We start from the raw sequence: 20,341 nt of genomic DNA on the forward strand, positions 1-20,341 counted from the left end.
CTAATTTTCACTTTTCTCCTTATACAGGGTTTATGCATAAATGTACACCTATTATTTTATATATTAATTTTCACTTATTTTTCTTCTTATTCAACTTTTACCCATAAATTTACACATATTCCTTTCTATACTAATTTTCACTTACTTTTTTCCTTATACAACGTTTACACATACATTCACACATATTTTTTTCTATACTAATTTTCACTTATTTTTCTCCTTATGCAACATTTACACATAAATTTACACCCATTTTTTCTTAATTTTCACTTACTTTTCCCCTTCTTATACGCAATCAACTGGATATACAACTTATGTTGACCACTCACTTCTTAATGATTTCTTCTTACCCCGATTGTTTTCTTCAAATTTACTTTTTTTCTTATCAATAACAGCTCAATTTACTTCTTAGCTTCTATAATCTTACATTACATTTACATCTAACATAGTAGATATTACGAAGATGACTTATTTTATAGAATTTGCTTGTCGTTTTCTGGGATTGTGTCAGAATTGCTTCCTTGCACGGTCAGATTGTTTATATTGCCTTATACCGTACCCTTTAATAAAACAGAAATGTAAGTTTCTCAGCAAATGTTTTGAAAATTATACGTTACAGATTTGAAACTGAAAACTTTAACAAGAGAATGAAATTGAAAAGTAAGAATTCCAACTTCTATTCTAAGCTTTGACGTGGAACATAATTATATCTTATTTCTGAAGTTTCGACTGTAGTAACAAAACTATTAATATTTTCGTTTCTGCTCGTTTTCTTACAACACGTATTATTATCTCCATCTTTGTGCGGAAGCTTACTTTCTCTATCCTTTATCATCTTTCTCTTGCAAGCTTTGCCATGTGGGAGCTATTGAAATATCAGAGATAGAAAGAAAGAGTGTAAAAGAAGTGTCACATTTAGAGAAGGTTAGTTTTCAGAAGGGATCACCAGAGATCTTCAGCTTTGCCTAAGAGTTCATCTGAGTTCTCTGTGGGGAACCACTCTATAAATTACATTGCAAAGAGAGACAGAATAGAGGTGGAGAATATTCTTTTCTCCAGCGTCTACTCTTTAGATGTCTTCTTATGGTTTGCACATTCCAAAAACTGCTTTCAACTTCATTTTTTTCATATCGTTTCTTTTCGTTCTCGGAAGGAATATTTTTCTGTTAGAGGAGATACTGTAGATGAAAAAGAAAAGGGGATAAGAAATGATCCTCTTCTGAGATGAGTTACGAACACGGGGGAACAAAGATTGAGGAATTTCTTGTACCTAGACATAAGTTTCTCAGAGATATTCACGCTGCAACAAGCCAAGAAATTTTTCAGTTTCTGTTTTCTGAAAACACAGAACGTATGTGAGGAAATTATAAAATCATAAATCGGTGAAGAAATAGTTCCATATGGTGCTTTAAAATCCATATTGTGCGTATGCTAAGGTATAGTTCAATTAGTAAATTCGAAGGCAGTATTTTCTCATTGAGTTTCATAAACCCAAAATGTGCACGATGAAGTTTAGTAAGACAGTGAAGAAATATTTCTACATTAAATTCTTTGATATGTGCATATATGAAGCGTTCAAAATCCAAACCGATTAACTCCATTTTTATTGGTTTGACACGTTTTTGACTTGGAAAAGACACATTCTTTAAGAGGCAAAATCGATTACCTCTATAGGTTAACAATTTACACTAGAATACGTAAATGTTCTAACCACTCTCATTTAAATACATTGTACCTAAGTTACTGAAATGCTCTCTACTGAAAAATCTCTTTTGTTGGAGCTGATCGGTTTGGCATCTGAACGACTGATATAAAATCAGTAAATTTGTACCCTATAAAAATGCCTGAATCCTGCATATATACTAACTTTGGAACTTATATAAAGTAAATATCTGACCAAAGCAAGCAGTTAGTATTACTAATGATTGTCACAATTCCAGCAATATATCATTTTTTCATCGGAAACATCTGATGAAGGCAACGATAATTCGCCGAAATTGTAACACATATTACTAGTAACTAGTTTGATTTGGTCAGACTATTTTTGTTTAAATTGTCAAAATGTATTTTCACACGCAATAATACCAATAAAATCTAATACCATTGATCATGTAACTAGATGTGTAACTTCTGTGAATTGACATTTGTAATTAATAGTATTTCATGGGTAAATTGAAAACTGAATACATATAGTAGAAAAAATATTAGTCAGATTGTTTCCATAACTTTTCATGTTAATTCACAAACATTATTTTCTTTGTTACTATATTTAAGTAATAGATAGCTTACTGTTCCATCAATTTTATAGCCTGATAGATCATGAAATAATTTTGAGAATTCTGAGACGGAATCATGAGATAGAATTCCACTCGTTTTCACCCTGTCGGGGCAGGGAAAGACATAATTCTTGTTTACCTTTTTCATGAAAGTGAAGATACTCCACTCCGGGCCTTACGCAACCCTTCATATGCTGATGAAAAAGTCCAAGTACGAGGACAAGTCAAAAAGTTCCTGGAATTCTGTTGTAGGTCTTTATCACCACAATATAAGAGCAAATATACTTAATCGGCTTCAAAGTAGGCACTTTTGGGACACACACACACACATACTTGGCCCACCGCTCCTGCAATTGCTGAAAACACCGGTAAAAATGCTTTTTTGGTATCTTCCGAAGTTCAGACGTCGCAATAGTTTGGATCTCTTATATGGTGGTGAAACGGGTACCTTTGAGGTCCATTCTTAGCTTTAAGAAGAGCCAAACATTCGATGGCGTTAAAATTTAAGGCCATCAAAGTCTCCGAAGCAGATTTCCTCCCAATTTGCATATGGACTTGATGTTTATACGGTTGTTCAATCCGTGAAATTACGCCACTGATACCCATACTCTCCTTCGTTCAGCTACACTATTCATACAGGCTGCTATGTCCTGTTAACACTTGTCAAATTCATTAATAGACAGCCTAGGGACTGCACTGGACAGGATTCGTCGTGATTGCATCACAAATGTCAAAACTACAACATTCCAGGAACGTTTTGACTGCTCCTTGTATAAAGTACAAATTAAACTGGTTCGTATTAGCTTTGCTATCATAATAAACTAGAAATCAAATCACTGAAAAAAGCAAGGATGTTATAAAATAGAGAATCTGCCGATACGTATCTTCATCATATGAACTCAGTGAAGCCGAAAAACAATCGAGCATCGTCTGAGCCGGCACGTCTAATTGGCTACTCTCGTTTCCGCCATGATTGTTGGCTCGAAACATTGCGATCTTAGTGGCACGGAGTGGGCAGAGTATGTGTGGCGAAGCTGTGACGTATGGCTTCACGATTTTCTTGTGTGGGCAGATTTTATAACATCCTTGGAAAAAAGCAACGTTTATTATTTTTCAAAACAAATAATAATAATAATAACTATGTAACAGTTTCGGAAACTAACTGAACATAATAGCTTCATCAGAAACTGTAAAAACATGCGGGAGTTGTATATAAATATAACAGGATCCCAGCAACTGGTTCTGAACGCTGATTGGCTGGTCGGAATGGATTCAGCCAATCACAACAAAAGTTGGCAAAAGTTGAAACTAAACACCATACATCCCTTTCACTTTCTTGTCCGGCAGGAAAAAGTAAGTTACAAATTAAGTCTTTCCAATAAGATGCTCCATTGTTCGTCAAGCCCTGGATTCCAATTCATAATACAGCCCTGCTTTTCTCCATCTAAGACTCAGATAAGTTTTTCCTGGTAGGCTTATATGATCAACTTTTATTTGAAGCTATACAAGTTACATTCAAAATTTCAGTTGGAAGACTTCTTCTGATCTTTCTTTCTTTCTTCCGTTAGTCTCGTTTGCATTTTCTTTCCGCTTTTTTGTGCATAGTGTTCTCGGAAACGCTGTCTCTACGTTGATGAAAGAATTACAGCAAACGAAGGGTGAAAATGTAAACGATCTCATCTTGGACATATAGGGGTCCATCTGGCGGAAAATGTCTTTTCAAAATGAGAAGGAAAAGGAGGAAGTATTTTAAAAATAAAAAGAGGGAGAATCATTTCTTAAATAGAAAAAAAAATCGATACAGAGAAAGAAATCAGTTAAATTTTTAGAAAGAGTTAAGACAGGCGTTTTTAATATTTCTGACAAGTACAAAAACGCAACTATCTTAAGTTCTTTTCACCTGTCTAGTTAGAAATGGTTTCTAATAATTAATAAAATTTGTTGTTTTTTTTTCCTTTTTCTGAGCATCCAATCAAAAACTACATAAATTAAAAGCATGCAAAAGAGATTTTCGAATGTAATTTACATAAGAGTGTGCTGGAAACGTTTGTTTAAATCCATAATATTATCAGTTACACTGAGGAAAAAAACTATGTGGCGCACGTAAAAACGTATGTTACATGTGTAAATCCTGTCGTTTTGGACTTAACGTACAGCAAACCTATAACTAAAAAAGTACATTTTATACGCATTTTGCGTACAAGTGTTCCGAATAAGCATACTTTCTGTACGAACGAACGAACTATCAGGATCTCACTTACAGATGGACGTATATAACAATATAACTGACGTTTTGTAACATACTTATATGTATGTAATATACGGAGACTGTTAGATATCAGACATCCTGCAACGGCATGATGTAACATCTAAGCGGTGAAAACATGTACCATATGCGTAGCGTATGCTTCGTACTGATTTCCGTAGTAAAGATAATGATTGTGTATATTTGTACAACATACCACTATCCGGATAATGGATTTTTCTCAGTGCATTCTAGTCTCAGAAATCAAATATTAAACTGTCTCATTAAATTCAATGATGGACGTTCCTCGTATTTTATTGCTTGTTTGATTCAAAATTTTACGACGAAAAGTAGTCGATGGCCGGTCTTATGAGTGCTGCGAACCAAATTAGTAGTGATATATTGGGTTGGAAGTAAAGGTGCCAGTCAACCCTGACAGTCAACCCTTTGTAGTCATATATGGTCAACACATTATAGCTCCTCGCTATTCTAGACCGGAGCTTGCTATTTCTGTCAAGTAGTTTCACAGTTGTCGTCACGACGCTGGGTAGAAGCGGAAACTCTAGCACTAACTGGTGTTTACGAACGGTTACGCGTCTCTACATATATACATACCGTAGGCCAACCAAAGAAGCTATTATTTGCTTTTAACTTGTGTTGTTATTTATTTAGTTTTGTTAAATTAGAAACTTCAATATTTTTTTTTTTTTTTTTTTTTTTACAAACAGATAAAAATTGGCAATTCTCGTGTTACGAAAAGGAAGAAATTCTTTCTGCAAGTCAGTTCAAGTAACTGTATTATGAAGACAAGTTTCGAGCACAGAAGAAAAAAAAGTGTATCATGTACCATTTTCGGATGTAAATATTGTATGTTAAAATGTACTTAAATTTTGGGTAAGTGCTAATAGCTGTTGTGATTTTCAAACTATGTTGTGACTCAAATCTTGTACTGAAATTACGTTGTATATTTGTTATTATTATCACTATTGTTATTTTAAAATAGTAATTAATATAAAAATACAAATCTTTTCAAGTCAGATAGTCAAAATTAATAAGGAAAGTGCAATATATGAGACGTTACTATATGAATTTTAAAACGAGGTTTCACTAATTATGTTGATATTGCAACACAAATTAGTTACAGCAATGTTTGCACCAGTACTCTACTTATTTCTTCCACTTTGCTGACAAATAATTTTAATAGAATTATCTAGTTTAGACAATATGTTAACTAAGGTACACAATGGATTATTAAAAGAACTTATTAGTTGTACAATTAGCATAGGTACATTTTTTTATTTACCAGAACACACAGTAAATACATAATTTATTTACCAAGCTTTGCTATGGCAAAAAATAAGAGGCAACTTTTATATCGAGTAACCAAAGTAATAATGTATCGATCAGCCTTACTCAATACACCAAGAACGAAACAAGAGGTAAACACTATACACTACAAAGGACAACATTTTGCTAGCTAGGAAAATGTGTGCACTATTTTTTTTAATCATGCTTTTTATGTTAATATAAAAAAATGGAAAAATAGTAGCATGTTACGGTTCTATTTTTTGTCGCTAGAATTTTTTATATATGTTTTAATGTAATGTGTACTATCTTTATAATTACAAGCTAAGTCCACGGTATTTTGTAGAAAATTATAAGAGAAAAATATGTGAAGAAAAACGGAAGAAAAGAATTTTTGTGTGTGAAGGAGTACCAAAGAAAGTTTATGAAAACAACGCTATTTACTTGCGTATCCTTTACATAACATATACATATATATATATAGAACATATATATAGAAAGAGTTTACTTGTAACTATAGCCTATATATACATATATATATTTAGCATACATTATTAGATATATATATTATATATACATATATAAATATATATTTATATACTTAAACGGGATAGTGGCACGGGACGCCGGATTTACTGGTAGGAAGCAATAATTCTGTAAAATTATTTTGTTTCATTCTGTAAACTGTAAACTGTAAACGGTATTATACATGAACAACCTGTAAAAGTATATTTATTTTGAAGAGTTCATGTAAAAAAAAATCTTACTTTCAACAACAAGAAAAGATGTAATTCCTGTTTCAAGAAGAGGATGAGAACGAAAAGTTGAACGAAGTGTTTTATACAATTATATTAGCTTAGTGAAAGTAATTAGTCAAAAAAGGACATATTTAACTATGATAATTAAATAATTACAGATTTAAAAAAAATCTTGCTAGTCTCTCTCTACCTGAGAAGCAATACCAACCTCTACTTATAAATATTGTAAAATAATTAAGATTGTTTACTGCTATTATTTAAAAATGGTTTTTGGAGCGTCGAGATGAGAAAGTACGTTTTAATACAAAGAAACCCGAAAATTATATACTTATTATATACCCATAATGGCTCACGAAAGCAATAAATAAATATTTTTAATCTGCTTATTTGTGGTTTGATTATTAAAGTCATTTATTTTCCTGAAACAAAAATAATAAGAGGTGCGGTTTGAAGGTATATATGTGCCTTACGAGTACTGTGGTTTGGATTTCTGCAACCAAATAAACAACTTAAGAAAACGTGACATTTTTAACAAACAGAATTAACGTTTCATTTTTATCACATGTAACGTTGAAATAATTTACAGTCACACACACACACAAATAAATAAATAAATAAATAAATAAAAGTTCTATGCACCTGACCCAGGTTATGAATTCGATGTATTTTGTTACACATGAACCACATTTTGAAACCCCAGGACGATTAACCGTGTCAATGTTTTCTTATGGGCAAAAACTTTAGTAATTTTAGATACAGAAGACATATTTTACGCCCACAAAACAAAATTGACACTGTCGATCGTCCTAATGCTTCGAAATTTGAATTTTGTGTAACAAAATACGTCAAATTCATACCCTGAGGTTCGGTACACATTTTTTTATTATTATTTTTGTGAGGCTATGCTATGGAACATTTGGACTACATCGGAGCTCAAACACGTACCTCTTAAACGTAGCTCAAGCATAGGTTATTGGAATAGGAAAATAAAAGAAGCCGTAGCATTTTTTTAAAAAAAGTCAGAAGTCTCAACAGAGGCTTTGGCTTCAACTTAGTAACACTTGAATATACCTTTATCAGAAAGCATCAGCGAGCGACTAGTCACAGAGAGTCATCGGGCAAACAAGGGATTGGACAATCTATCAACCAATTAGAAAGCACCAGCCTTTGACCAATCACAGCAGCATTCACGCCGACAACTGATTGGACAATCTATCAGCCTACCAGAACCCACCTTGTCTCCTCCAAATAGTATATGTACAATTCCTGTTCCTAGTGCCTTCACGCTGAGCCTGAAGATGAGAACAATGTCTGTGCTCGAAATTTTGGACAACGAAACCCATACTTGGTTGATATCCCAAGAACATACAGGGTGGCCCAGAAGTAGGTATGCAGTCCCGCACTGATCAACTCATTGCTTTTTATATCATTTCTTATTGTTATCCATCAGGTAGACTTAGTTTCTTTATTATTTATTCTTAATGTATTTTTACTTATTTCTTAAGCTCGGAACAACCGAAGCAAATAAACCTATAAACTAGAATGTTATACTTGATCAATGCAGGGGTGTATACCTACTTTTCTGCCACTCTGTATATTTGAATTGTCATCAATGATATAATTCAAGTCGTGAGAGATCAATCGCCCTGGTGCCTAATGATTTGTTGTACTATGCACTACAAAATACAATACAAATAAGGAAGAAGTTGAAAGGACAAAAATAAGATGTGGAAGAAATTCCTAAATACAGAGGTCTAAAAATTAGTAAAACGAAAACTGAATAGCTCGATTTCAATGCAGAAAGAAATGTGAAAATAAAATTATAAGAAGAACCATTGAATGAAGTAAAACTTTTTAAATATTTAGTCTCATCTGTTGCCAAGAATGGCGATTTGCATATGGAAATAACACACAGAATGCAAGACAAATGGGAAGAAATTAGAAGCAATTATGTGGAATACCATGCAACCGCAGAATCACAGTAAAGAATAAAGGAATGCTTTATAAAACAGTGTTTGTACTAGACGGAGCAAAAACATAGCAAATAAAGAAACAAATAAGAAAAAAGAATAAACATTACTTCAATGAGAATGGAAGGATAACAAGATGTGAAGAATTACAAGAAGAGATAGAATGAAATGAGAGAGTAAGGGTACAGTCAAGGTTGTAGGGGTTTGTAAGAAGATCCAAGAAAGAAGACTGCAATGGAATGGTCATCTAGTGAGATAAATAAACGAATATGTAGTCAGAGGAGTGATGGCAATGAGATGGATAGCAAGAGAGATAGAGCCAGATCAAGAAGAGAATGAATAGATATAGTTACCAATGACTTCAAGAAGGACCTAACAAGGAAGGAATTCCAGGACAGGGCTATATGGGAAACACTAATCAGAAACATTGACCCCAAATAAGTGGGAGAGAACGAAGAGAAAGAACAATAATATTCTTACCGGTTTAGTAATATTAATAAATGGATAATTAGATAATTATCATAATTACTTTTCGATGCAAAGTATTCTCACTGGATCAAAGCACCTTGTACCATTACAAAAAAAAATATATTAATACTACTAGTAACGTTCTCGTGCAAAGATGGGTTTTAATTAACTCAATTGCAAAGTGATAACATGAACAAAACATATCCTACATGGAAGAGTGGATTGTATATTTCTCCTTTCCGCAGGAAACATATACTAATGAAGTAGAACATAGTGAACACGAAATATTGATAACAATACATAAGTGTCACTATTTGGAGTATGTATGTTACTTTTAAAGAAAGGACAAAGAACTATATATACACTCTGCTATGCTAAGGAACGGAGTTAATAGATTTGAAGGCGGTGTTCTGAGTTCCCTTTAAATGCTATTAGCAAATGAGATAGCTTCGCTTTTGCTATGCTTTTGTCTACCGTGTGAAAGCAGAGAACAAGGTTATACCGAAAACATGCAAGGTGCTAAATTAAGTTCTCCATAAAATCCGTAAGCTTGCATGGCGTGATGTCACTTTCTGGGATTTTCAACTCCATTTTGTGCATCACTAAGGCAAGCCGGGACTCTTACGCTCACCTTATTGTCGCCGAAACGAAAAACTTTCAAAATAAATTATAGTTATCTCAAGCAGGAAACTTTAGGATGTTACTGCAGAGTTAATTAAAAAAGGTAGTGCTTCTTATCAAGCTGAAGTTGAAGTAAAGTTAAAAACATGCGTATCAAAACTATTGATGAAGCTGCAATATTACAAGCAAGCAAGTGACGACAATTCTCTCTGGAGAGTTTACGGATAGCTCTGCGAGCTACTTGATCTAGAAACTCTTTCATTTCTTAAAGAGGTAGACGTCAACAAAACTGAACTGTTGTTTAAAGCGTTGACTGTGTTTTGAGGTGAAAGTCTTCATGATCTATTGGTTACTTACCGTGAATTACTCTAAGAGTGCCCCCCAGGGAGAATACCAAAATAATACGTATATAATATAATAATGAATAGGATAATATCAGCAGTGTCCTCCCAAGGAATAACAAGTGTGCCCCCCGGAACATTGTTTGTGAAAGAAACACTGGTTTCCACCATTGTTGAGGCACTTGTCGCAGCGGTGATCAACTTATCTAGTCCTTCCTCATACAACGATGCCGTCAGTGATGAGAAACAATTTCGTGCAAAACTGTTCTGGAAATTTGCGGGAATTTGCCTGAAAGCGTTGTCATTGTGAAACGTCTGTACTCACGGATTTTTTCATCGATTTTCCTCACCAAGTCATCGTTGACAACAGAAGGCCGACCATTCCGGGGCTCATTGTAGACATTAGTTCGACACTCATTAAATATCCTTACCCACTTTCTCACCATTCCATCAGTCATTACGTTTTCACCATAAACATCTGTAATTTGACAATGAATTTCTGCCGGTTTCACATTCTTTGCGTTTAAAAATCGAATTACGGAACGAATCTCACAGTCGACGGGATCATCAATTGTCTTAGACATTTTAAACTTGCACTCTAAACAGACAATACTACGCAGAGCAACCAAAATGGTGTCACTTGCGAGCAGTCGAACGAGGACAACTAACGCGCATGCGCGGAACGCCGATCGTAACGCAGCAGCGGCGGGAATGCTAAAGTGTACTTTCTTTCCAGATACGCCTCGTAACATTGCTAAACAGTTTAAAATTTACCACAGGTCATTTGCAATCAGCTCGTTACGTTCAATATGGTTGCCAGTCTCGAGTGTTAATGCCGAGAGATTTTTTCCAAGTATAGTGTGATTTTTACTGACAGGACAACAAACTTAAAAGCAGAATTGGTTATGTCTTGCTGCATGTTTTCCTTTAACTAAGGATGATGTTAGAGGAAGTGTTTAAAATTTTGCATTAGCTACAATGTGCACCTAATCAACGTATATCCTCATTTTTGTATTAAATTCACCTTATTACCAAAAATATTCTGTTTATAGGAACAATATTTAAAAGAAATGTGTTAATTTAAAAACTAAATACGACATAAATGCGAAAATTGTGATAATAAATGTTACAAAATATGAAAATTTTCCGAAAAGGTTTCGTCTTTCGTCATTAGTTACACTATCTACTACCGGCTTGCTAAGACTAATTTTAGAAAAGTTATCATGGAACAAATGGACAGAGGTAAGCACAAATGGATGTTGAAGCAAAGAGTGGCTAACGCTTACTTCAAATAATTTCTCTATTAAAAAATGAACGAATACACTGTAAAAAATGAGGTGTAGAAACAACACAAAATGACTACCACTTTAACGTGTTACTTGTGTGTTAATTCAGTACCAAGTATTTTTTTTTTTGTTCGTCGTCCCGTTTAAAGGGTTGTGCCCTTTCTTCGGGTAAGTGCTGTAATGTAGATCAATTGTCTCTGTGAAAATGTAGGTGGTCTAAGTGTTGTCAGGTTTATTATTTCTTTATTCACCACATTAATATTAAACATACATGGATTGAAATGATTTCAGGAGAATATATATAACACAAGCAGTAATAGGTTAATGGCTAGAAGTGAATATTGCCAGTTATTACATAACAACAAATGATGAGAGGAAAAGAAAGTTGAGGGCTGAAGTAAAGAAAATGAACAAATGTAATGAATGGATGAAATGCAGTGCTTTAAACGTCACATCACAAGGTTATGTTAGTTCAGTCGAATGAAATTATCTTCTGTTCCTGGGGCGATTCAGGGACTGATGAAGATGGAGGAGGCATTTGTTAATAGGTATTACTGTGCATATGATGGATAGATATGAGATGAAAGTTTATGCGGTCGGTAGATTGTATAGATTTCGGGGTCCAACATGTCATCGTCTAACTGTAAGTGATATAATGTCATGAAGTGTTGGAGAGGGATGTCAATGAAAATTGGTGGTGCATCGTTGTCACGGTTGTAGTATCATAGGATGGGGCTTTGCCAAACCTTTTCTGATGTAACGTATACGAAGTTGATCCAGGTGAGTTAATAATGGCGGAAAATCGATCATATCATAAAGTAAACGTGTTGGATGCGGTAAGCTTATGCGGTATACTAAGCGTATAGAATGGTGTTCTAGTATAGCAAGCTTTTGATAGAATTTTAGGGGCGCAGATGCCCAGGCTGTATGTCCATAAGTTAAAGTACTCCTCATGAAGGTTTTTATGTGTATTGAGAACGTTATGTGCCCTTAATCCCCAGGTTGTGCCAACTAATCGTTTGAGAAGATTAAGTCGATTTCGCGCTTGACCTATAAGTTTGGTGAGATGTGGAGTCCAGGTAAGATGAGTGTCAAATGACACCGAAATACGTAATAGTACTTGAAACTGGAATAAGCGTAAGATCAACCTGAAGGCGAAGTAGATTTGGGTTCTGAGATACTCGTGAACGGCGTTGACGTGGTAAGAAAATTATGGTTTGTGTTTTGGAAGAGTTAATATTCAACCTCCAAACATGACACCATCGCACAAATGCATCAATGGCTACTCGCATGGTCTTATTAAGAGATTGTACGGTGCGGCCAGTTGTGAAAAATGCAGTGTCGTGAGCAAAGTGAAATATTGTGGTGTTATTAGGAACAACAAGATCAGCGATGTACAGTAAGTATAATAAAGGATACAATGATGAGCCTTGTGGTACACCAGATTGCAACAAGATAGGATGAGATAGCGTTTCATTTATTGAGATATAAGCTAGTCGTCCTATTAAGAAGAAGTGTACGAAGTTGGCAGGAGGTAGTTACGAAGTTTATAGAGTAAGCCAGGGTGCCAAACTTTGTCAAAAGCCTTTTCCAAATCAAATGTTACAAGGCAAGAAGGAAAACCTGTATTATATTGATTGTAAATAGCTGTGGTGAGACGGAATAATTAATCTTGAGTACTAAAATTTGGTCGAAATCCAGCTTGGTGTATTGGAAGAAGATTATGTGAGTGAAGATGGTCGTGCATGCGACGGACAAGGATTCTTTCCAAGATTTTGCAGAGAGAACTAGTGAGGTGAATAGGTCGATAGCATGTGACTTCTGATGGAGGTTTGTTTGGTTCAGGAAAGAGAAACACTTTTGAGTATTTCCATTCTAGTGGAATATATCCAGTTCGCAGAATAAAGGTATAAATGGTGCTAAGAAAGAGTAGAAAAGAGTGAGGCGCTTGTTTGATGAGTACGTATGTAATAGAGTCAAATCATGGTGCAGTATTGCGTTTATCTCTAAGTGTGTTACTAATAGTTTCGGGGTGAATCATCATGGTTAGAGGATTATTTGGTTCTAAATCATGATTAGCATACGGGCGAAAGGAAGTAGAAGCTGCATCGGTATGTTGGTTTATAGTTGCTTGCAAGCGATCTGGTGTATGCCAGCTGGGTAGAGGTGTTAATATATCTTGAAAATAGGAAGCAAAAATATTAACCTTTTCTGCATCCGTAAGGACTGCTTGATGATTATGAACAATAGAGTTAGGCGTACAAGATACTCCACCGGTTAATTGATGGAACTTGCGCCAATATTTTGTAGGATGTGTTTCATTAGCTAGTGTTGCAAGTTTTAATCCAGTGGCGTCTCTTATACGCAACAATATAAATATGAGTGATCTTTAGGTATTGGCGATGAAGCCGAAGCGCTTCAAGGTTACCCGTAGCGTGATATATACGGAAAGCTCTTCGGAATGCTGAAATAAATGGTAAATGTTGCGGACGTAACTTAAGTTTGTGTAGCTGAACTTCGATTGTTGGAGTGGAACGTTGTGCTGCGTCTTGAGGGGCTGAAGTAAGTTCAGTGATTGTTCGATCGAGTTCGTATTTCGTACTAGCCATTGTGAGCGTATTTACTGCAGTCTCTAAATTGGTGTGATATTGTTCTTAATTTGCCCTTTGGTAGCAGTATACCTTCTGAGTAGGAGGCTTCGGCTGAGTGTTGGGAGAACAATGAAATTCGAATTTGGTGGGAACATGATCACTACCTATGGAGTCAAGTTCAGTTATATGAATGGACCGAGATAGTGAAGATGAAGTTATGAATACATCAGGAGTAGTGCGACTGATAGGACGGTAGGTTTCGGTAGCGTATGAAATTCAGCTCGCGTTTCATTCCGAACAAAATCGAGAAAGTTGTCTTTGTCACGTCGGAAGCGGCTACGAAAATTGAGGTCGGCCATGATAATGTAATGTCGGAAGTTGGTATCAATATAGCGGAAGATATCATAGCTGAAAGCTCCGCCTGGACGATAGTAAATAGTAACAAAGATAACTTTTTGCTTCTAAAATAAATTGTCGTGATGTTGTGTTCAACAAGTTGAAGAGCAGGTGGGGCAGTAACTGCACGATAAGGAAGACTTTGCCGAATACCAATAGCTGTGCCTCCATAGAGACGTGGTCCAGTTGAAGCGTCGTGTCGAAGTAAGTGATACGTCGGAATATAGCATGATAAATATGGCGCAAGGTAAGTTTCATTAAGAGCAAATGTGGCAATTTGATCTTCCTGGAGGAGCTGTGTAAAGAGCAGTTGGGGCGTCAACAGTGATCGTATGTTAAGAAAAAGTAAATTGTAACTCATAATGAAAGTGAATATAAGTCCGTAGACAGAATTGTCCATATTAAACATAAACTTCAAGTGGTTGGATTGGAAAATGCACTGTCGGTCCGGAATAAGTTGCATGGAGTTGTAGATTAAACAACAGTTTGGCTGCGTGCATGATTTGAGTTAGAATATAGTTGCGGAGAAATGGATGGATGTTCTGTAGAGAAACTGAGGAATCGGAGTAGATCTTTGACAGTAACTGAATGACGTAACGAATTTGTTGGTGGAGTTGGTGCATCGACCGAACGTATTGGAACAACGAGTTTAGGCTGAGGCTTAGCTTTACATTTATAGCTGTACGTTGGGTGGCGTTCAGAACAGCCATCACACCGTGGGAGTTCTTGAAGGTTTGGGCAGTCTTTGGTAGGATGTTCGCGGGAACAATAACCACATTTGATGTTGTTTGTGCATTCAGCTGTCGGGTGTGAATTATACTGTTGGCATTTCTCCCACCGAAAAGGCAGAGGTGCTGGCGTGCAAAATGGCTCAACCTTATATCGGCGTCTATAGATATATGCGCCCTTGGATAGAAGTTGGTCAATTAGCAGTTTTTGATCAGTCAGCACTCGTACGAGATGAGCTGGCCCCTAGTTGTTCTTGATTCTAATACAACGCTTTACAGGTAGCCCTTCCTGGTGAAGTTCAGCAACAATTTAGTCATCAGTAAGATCAGGTTCTACATCACGAATAACTACGGACAACATAGGAGGTTGCCGTGGTGGAGGAGGAGTTTTGCGTGTACTCCGTTGTAAAGTAGAAATCTTTGCTTTCGTCTCAAAAATTTCATTAGTTGCCTTGTTACGAACATGCGTAGTAAAATTTGGGTTGATGGACTTCAAAATTATGCCTCGGAGTGTCTTAACAATTTCAGGGATCTCAGGACGAGGGACGTACTTGACTAATTGCTGGAAGACAGCACGAACAGTGTCCTACTTCTGATCATAGTCGGTTCGCAAGAAGTTGTACACGGAATCTGACTGGTATTGCTGCTGTTGATTATCGGCAGAAGTGGATGCCCAATCCATAGAATGGCTAACAGCTGTAGTCTGATTTACATTGGGGTAATTCGTTGCTTCTTTGGATCTAGTGCTTGTTCACCATCAGAGAAAGATCGAGAACGAATCCGATGTCCTTTAGTGATGCAATCAGCGTAGGTAGACAAAGGACGTAGACGTAGTGTTACGGTCTGAACGAGGTGTTCCCGTAACAATCCGTGGTTGCGTATTTTGACGACCGTTAGGCTCGATGTTGGGTGGTGGAGGTTGTAATCCTAAATCCTGACCGAGATTCGTAGATTCGCTAACCTTGCCAATGTCTGTCATCGTGATAGAATAGCTGAGGGTTGAAGCCCAGATGAAGATGAGGGAAATGAAAAAGATGTTAGATGAAATTCAAGAAACAAGACACCCTCCGAAAGTGAAAGCTTTCGTCAGACCCCAAAGTGTTGTAATTGTGCTATGCTTGCAAGTACGTATGCTCTACTTGGTCCTCACTGGAGCAGTAACTGACACAAGAGAGGTTAGGTTTCTTGGTAGGGTATGAGTACCAAGTACGTCGCCTTCCGAGCATATCAGCAATAACTCGTTACTACCTGAGAGAATTTTCATTGGTATTTATCGTTTAATATGAGCAAAGCTTTGCGAAATATATTTGGCACTTATGACAAGTAATGAATAATGTTCTATGTTTTCTGCAATAATATTATTGTAAACCTGGGGATCGTCTGACAACACTTACTTAGGCAACAGTCCTGCCATCTTCTGTTCATACGTGTTAAGACACAAGAATAACATATAAAGAGAATAGATGGAAGCACCGCTACATGTGTAACTGTTGTCAGATGATTCATAGGTTTACAAAAATATTGTGACTGATTACAGAAAACATAGAATGCTATTAGTTATTTGCCACAAATGCGAAACATATTTCCCAAAGCTTTGCTCATACCAAACAATAAAAAACGATGCAGATACTCACAGTCAGTAACGAGGTATTTCTGATACGCTCTGAAGGCGGTGTGCTTGGTGTTGAATTGACACACAAGTAACACGCCAAAGTGGTAGTCATTTTGTGTTGTTTCAACACCTCATTTTTTGCTGTGTACATTCCTGATGATCCCTAACTACAACGATGTTTTCTGACATCACAGCAACTGAGTACTAACCTGCGCAAAAAGGTCCACTATTCCTCTGAAAATGGTTTACAAATTACATCAGATCGTTTCAAGATTGTGGTAACAAATTCCATCGCTAGATAGCAGCACAGGTCTACACGCCCGATATGTTATTTTGAATAGCTTGCAAGGGCTGTGCGATCACTTTCGGGAAGGATGGTTGTTGCATGTGAGAGTGGTCATATAACTCAAAAAATTACACCCTATTGGGGTTTTAAAAATCGATTTCAGGTTTTCGGTTTTCAAAACTGGTTTTTGGTTCCGGTTTTAAAAACTAGTTTTCCATTTCGATTTTCAACATCGATGTTTCATGCGCTGGTAACGGGCTTTACCTTAAGTTCAATTTGGTAACCGTATCTTAATAACTTACCTAACCTTGTCCATAATTAGCATGGAGGTAGTCATTCAATTGCTTGTATTACTATTAGTGTTGACCAAGAGATGAGAATTTGTTTTCTCGTCTTGTCTCGAAATCGGATCAAGAGTTGAGACAAGAAATACATTTTTAAATTTCGAGATACAATGGAAGAATGTACTAGTCTCGCGAAAAACACAATATATTATCGTAATAAGACTGAAGTTTATTCAATATGTTTGCGTTTCATACGAGATCTGTGGAAAAAGTACTCGGCATTCTTTGTTTTGGGGAAAACTGCACGGCGAATGTTCGCCAAATTTTGAGTGAAGGAAGAGGGGCACATGGTATCTTTAGCCTGCAGATGGCGTTACTTTTATTTGCATCTTAAGTTATAGAGGAGTAGTTTTGTTGGGAGCTATTCTATGGTCGCGGAGCTGCACAGATATAGATGTACGGATAAGACATGAGAACGAATTCACAATTGACTCCGTGGATACATCAAACTGCTCGAAGGTCTGGCAAATCTCGCGAAGACCCAGATAAGATCACTGGGCGCGTAGCAAAATCAAAACAATGTTGATTGTGTTCTTCGATTGCCGAGACAATATGCAACTTGAGTACGTATAGGAGGATATACAGATACAAAGAATTTCTCTTCAGTTATTGTTTTCTATCGTCTACTTGAAACCCTTTGTCCAAAATGATCACGTCTGTGGACTTCAAAGGCTAGAAGACGGCATCAGGATAAATATTCTATTCATGTAACTCATGTAGTTGTCCTCTCACCACATCACAAGACTTCGATATTTCTACAAGCTCCCGACTCTCTAGGACATTTGCCTTTTCCCAAAAGTCAAAAGGTACCAGCATAAAACTTGCTTTCTCACCCGAGAGGAGATCTAATGCATCGCGATGGCTGCTCTCATAGTACTTCCTGATGAGGTATTCCAGGCCTGTTTCCACCAGTAGAAAGGCTGCTAAAGTCCCTGCGTGGAAGCAGGGGGAAACTAGTTTGAAGGGGATTAGGACGAAGAAAACGTCAGGTGAGTGTTGGTTTTCGGGACCATGATCAAATACTTTTCCGACAGACCTTCCAACGAGTCGAATTGAAAATAAACTTTTTTTTTAAGTCGGTTAAAAAAAAAGGTGCTTCCTTAAGATTTTCACGCGAAATGCTAGCATATTTTGGGAGACCTCAACTTCAGACGAATTCTAGATATATGAAATGTAAAGAAGGAAGACCGCAATATATTGCCAACAGTCATACATGGAGATATTCGCTAGTCTAACTTGAAGAAATGATAGGAAAGATACTTAATGGGTCAAAGTGTCTGAAATTACTAAAACAAATAATGGCAACCACGCAAGGACAATTTCGGAGTTTAGCCCCTCGCCTTGAGCAACATATTACGTAAAAAGAACATATTTCTCTCTGTATTTCCCCTTATATGCGGTCGATATTTCTAATAATTCTTATCCACAAAGTCCTGTTCCAGGATTCTTCCGCTATTAGCCTTTCTCCCTTAAGTCATTTTTAACAATGTACATCTATTTCATTCTTAGTCTCCCTCTACCTCTCTTCCCACCCACTTCCATTGTCATCACTCTTATGAACAGACAATCGTTTATTCTTCTCAATAGGTAGCCATACCAGTGCAGTCTTCTTTCTTAGCTTTTCTTGGGTATCTCTACAACTTTGATTGTTTCCCTTACTCTCTCATTTCTCGCTTTGTTCCTTCCTTTATCCCACACATCCAGTGTAGCATTCACATTTCGGTAACATTCAGTGATTGTCCATATGATTTCTGCTTCGCCGATCGTTGCTGGACAAACCTTAAAATGAATTTTGTGAAAAGTGTTTGAAAGTTTCAGCACTTAGCATGTTCTCTGTTCAACAGATGGAGCTGTTTTCTATGAATTATGAAAAAATAAGCACTTACTATATTATTAGAAGAACAAAATATAGAAAAATTGTACGTGTCGTCAAAAGATATAAGATCGAAAGCTCAAACCCTCCCTTACTGAAATTCAGTGTACAACACTGAAGACCATGAAGTATCGAATAACTAGAAAGTCCAAATAACAGCGCGATCGAAGGAGAAGAGATATTTTCCAAAGTTGGACATAAATAATAATAATAATAATAATAATAATAATAATAATAATAATAATAATAATAATAATAATAATAATCGTAGTAACTGCGAAATATAAACGTAGAATGGAAATACGCTCCTTACAGATAAATCGTACGTTGATATATACAGCCACACACTACATTAAAAGAGAAATTTAAGGAAATAAATAAACTTATTAGAAAGACACATTCGTCGATTTATATTCATATAGATTGTATATACATTCTCAAAACTTGAAAAAAAAAATCGAAATTTTTGAAGTTTTGTGCTAGGTGCTCCAAATTTACAATGCTTTGTGTGTTGTCCTGCTTAACAGATGGAGCTCTTTTCATTTCTGTCAATTGTACTACATTTTGGAAGATCATTACGTCTTGGAAACTAAACTTTGTTGCAAAATGATACAGCTAGTTAGAATTTTGAAAGCTTCACTTGTACTCATTAATTATTAGTTTGTATAGAGCAAAAATTAAAGCACTACCAAGAGTTTTCTAGTGAAATTTTGCTGCCAGCAGACAACTACACCTTGACCTAAGAATCTCCTGACCAATAAGGGTCTTCCATCGTGTCTAGATACTGCCTTTTTATCGCTTGGGGTAACAATCCTACAGGTCAGCAGAAACCTACAAATAACCCTAAACGACTTTCTGACTTGGTGCAGTAAATGGAAATTAACTGTTGACACTGCGAAAACACAAGCCCTTGTTTTCCTGCCTTCAAAGCGACGCAGTAAACTACACAGAAATCCTGTAAATCTTCGTGTGTCAGTAGATGATCATTTTCTCAGACCAGCGGTTTCTGCTACATACCTAGGAGTGGTTTTTGATTCGAAACTCTCATGGAAACCTCATTTTCAAAAACTGGCGTTGCAAGCAAAGAGGAGACTAAATCTCCTACGCCGTCTCACTGGCACAACTTGGGGGATAAATGCAAAGTTACTACTCAACACCTATAAAGCATTCTTACGACCTATATTAACTTTTTTGGTCACATTGCCTGGTGCCATGTCTCACCCACACTATACGAAAAGTTT

Source organism: Thermobia domestica, chromosome 17 (assembly GCF_964235325.1).
Source record: "Thermobia domestica chromosome 17, izTheDome1.hap1.1, whole genome shotgun sequence".
In the NCBI taxonomy this organism is placed as follows: Eukaryota; Metazoa; Arthropoda; class Insecta; order Zygentoma; family Lepismatidae; genus Thermobia; species Thermobia domestica.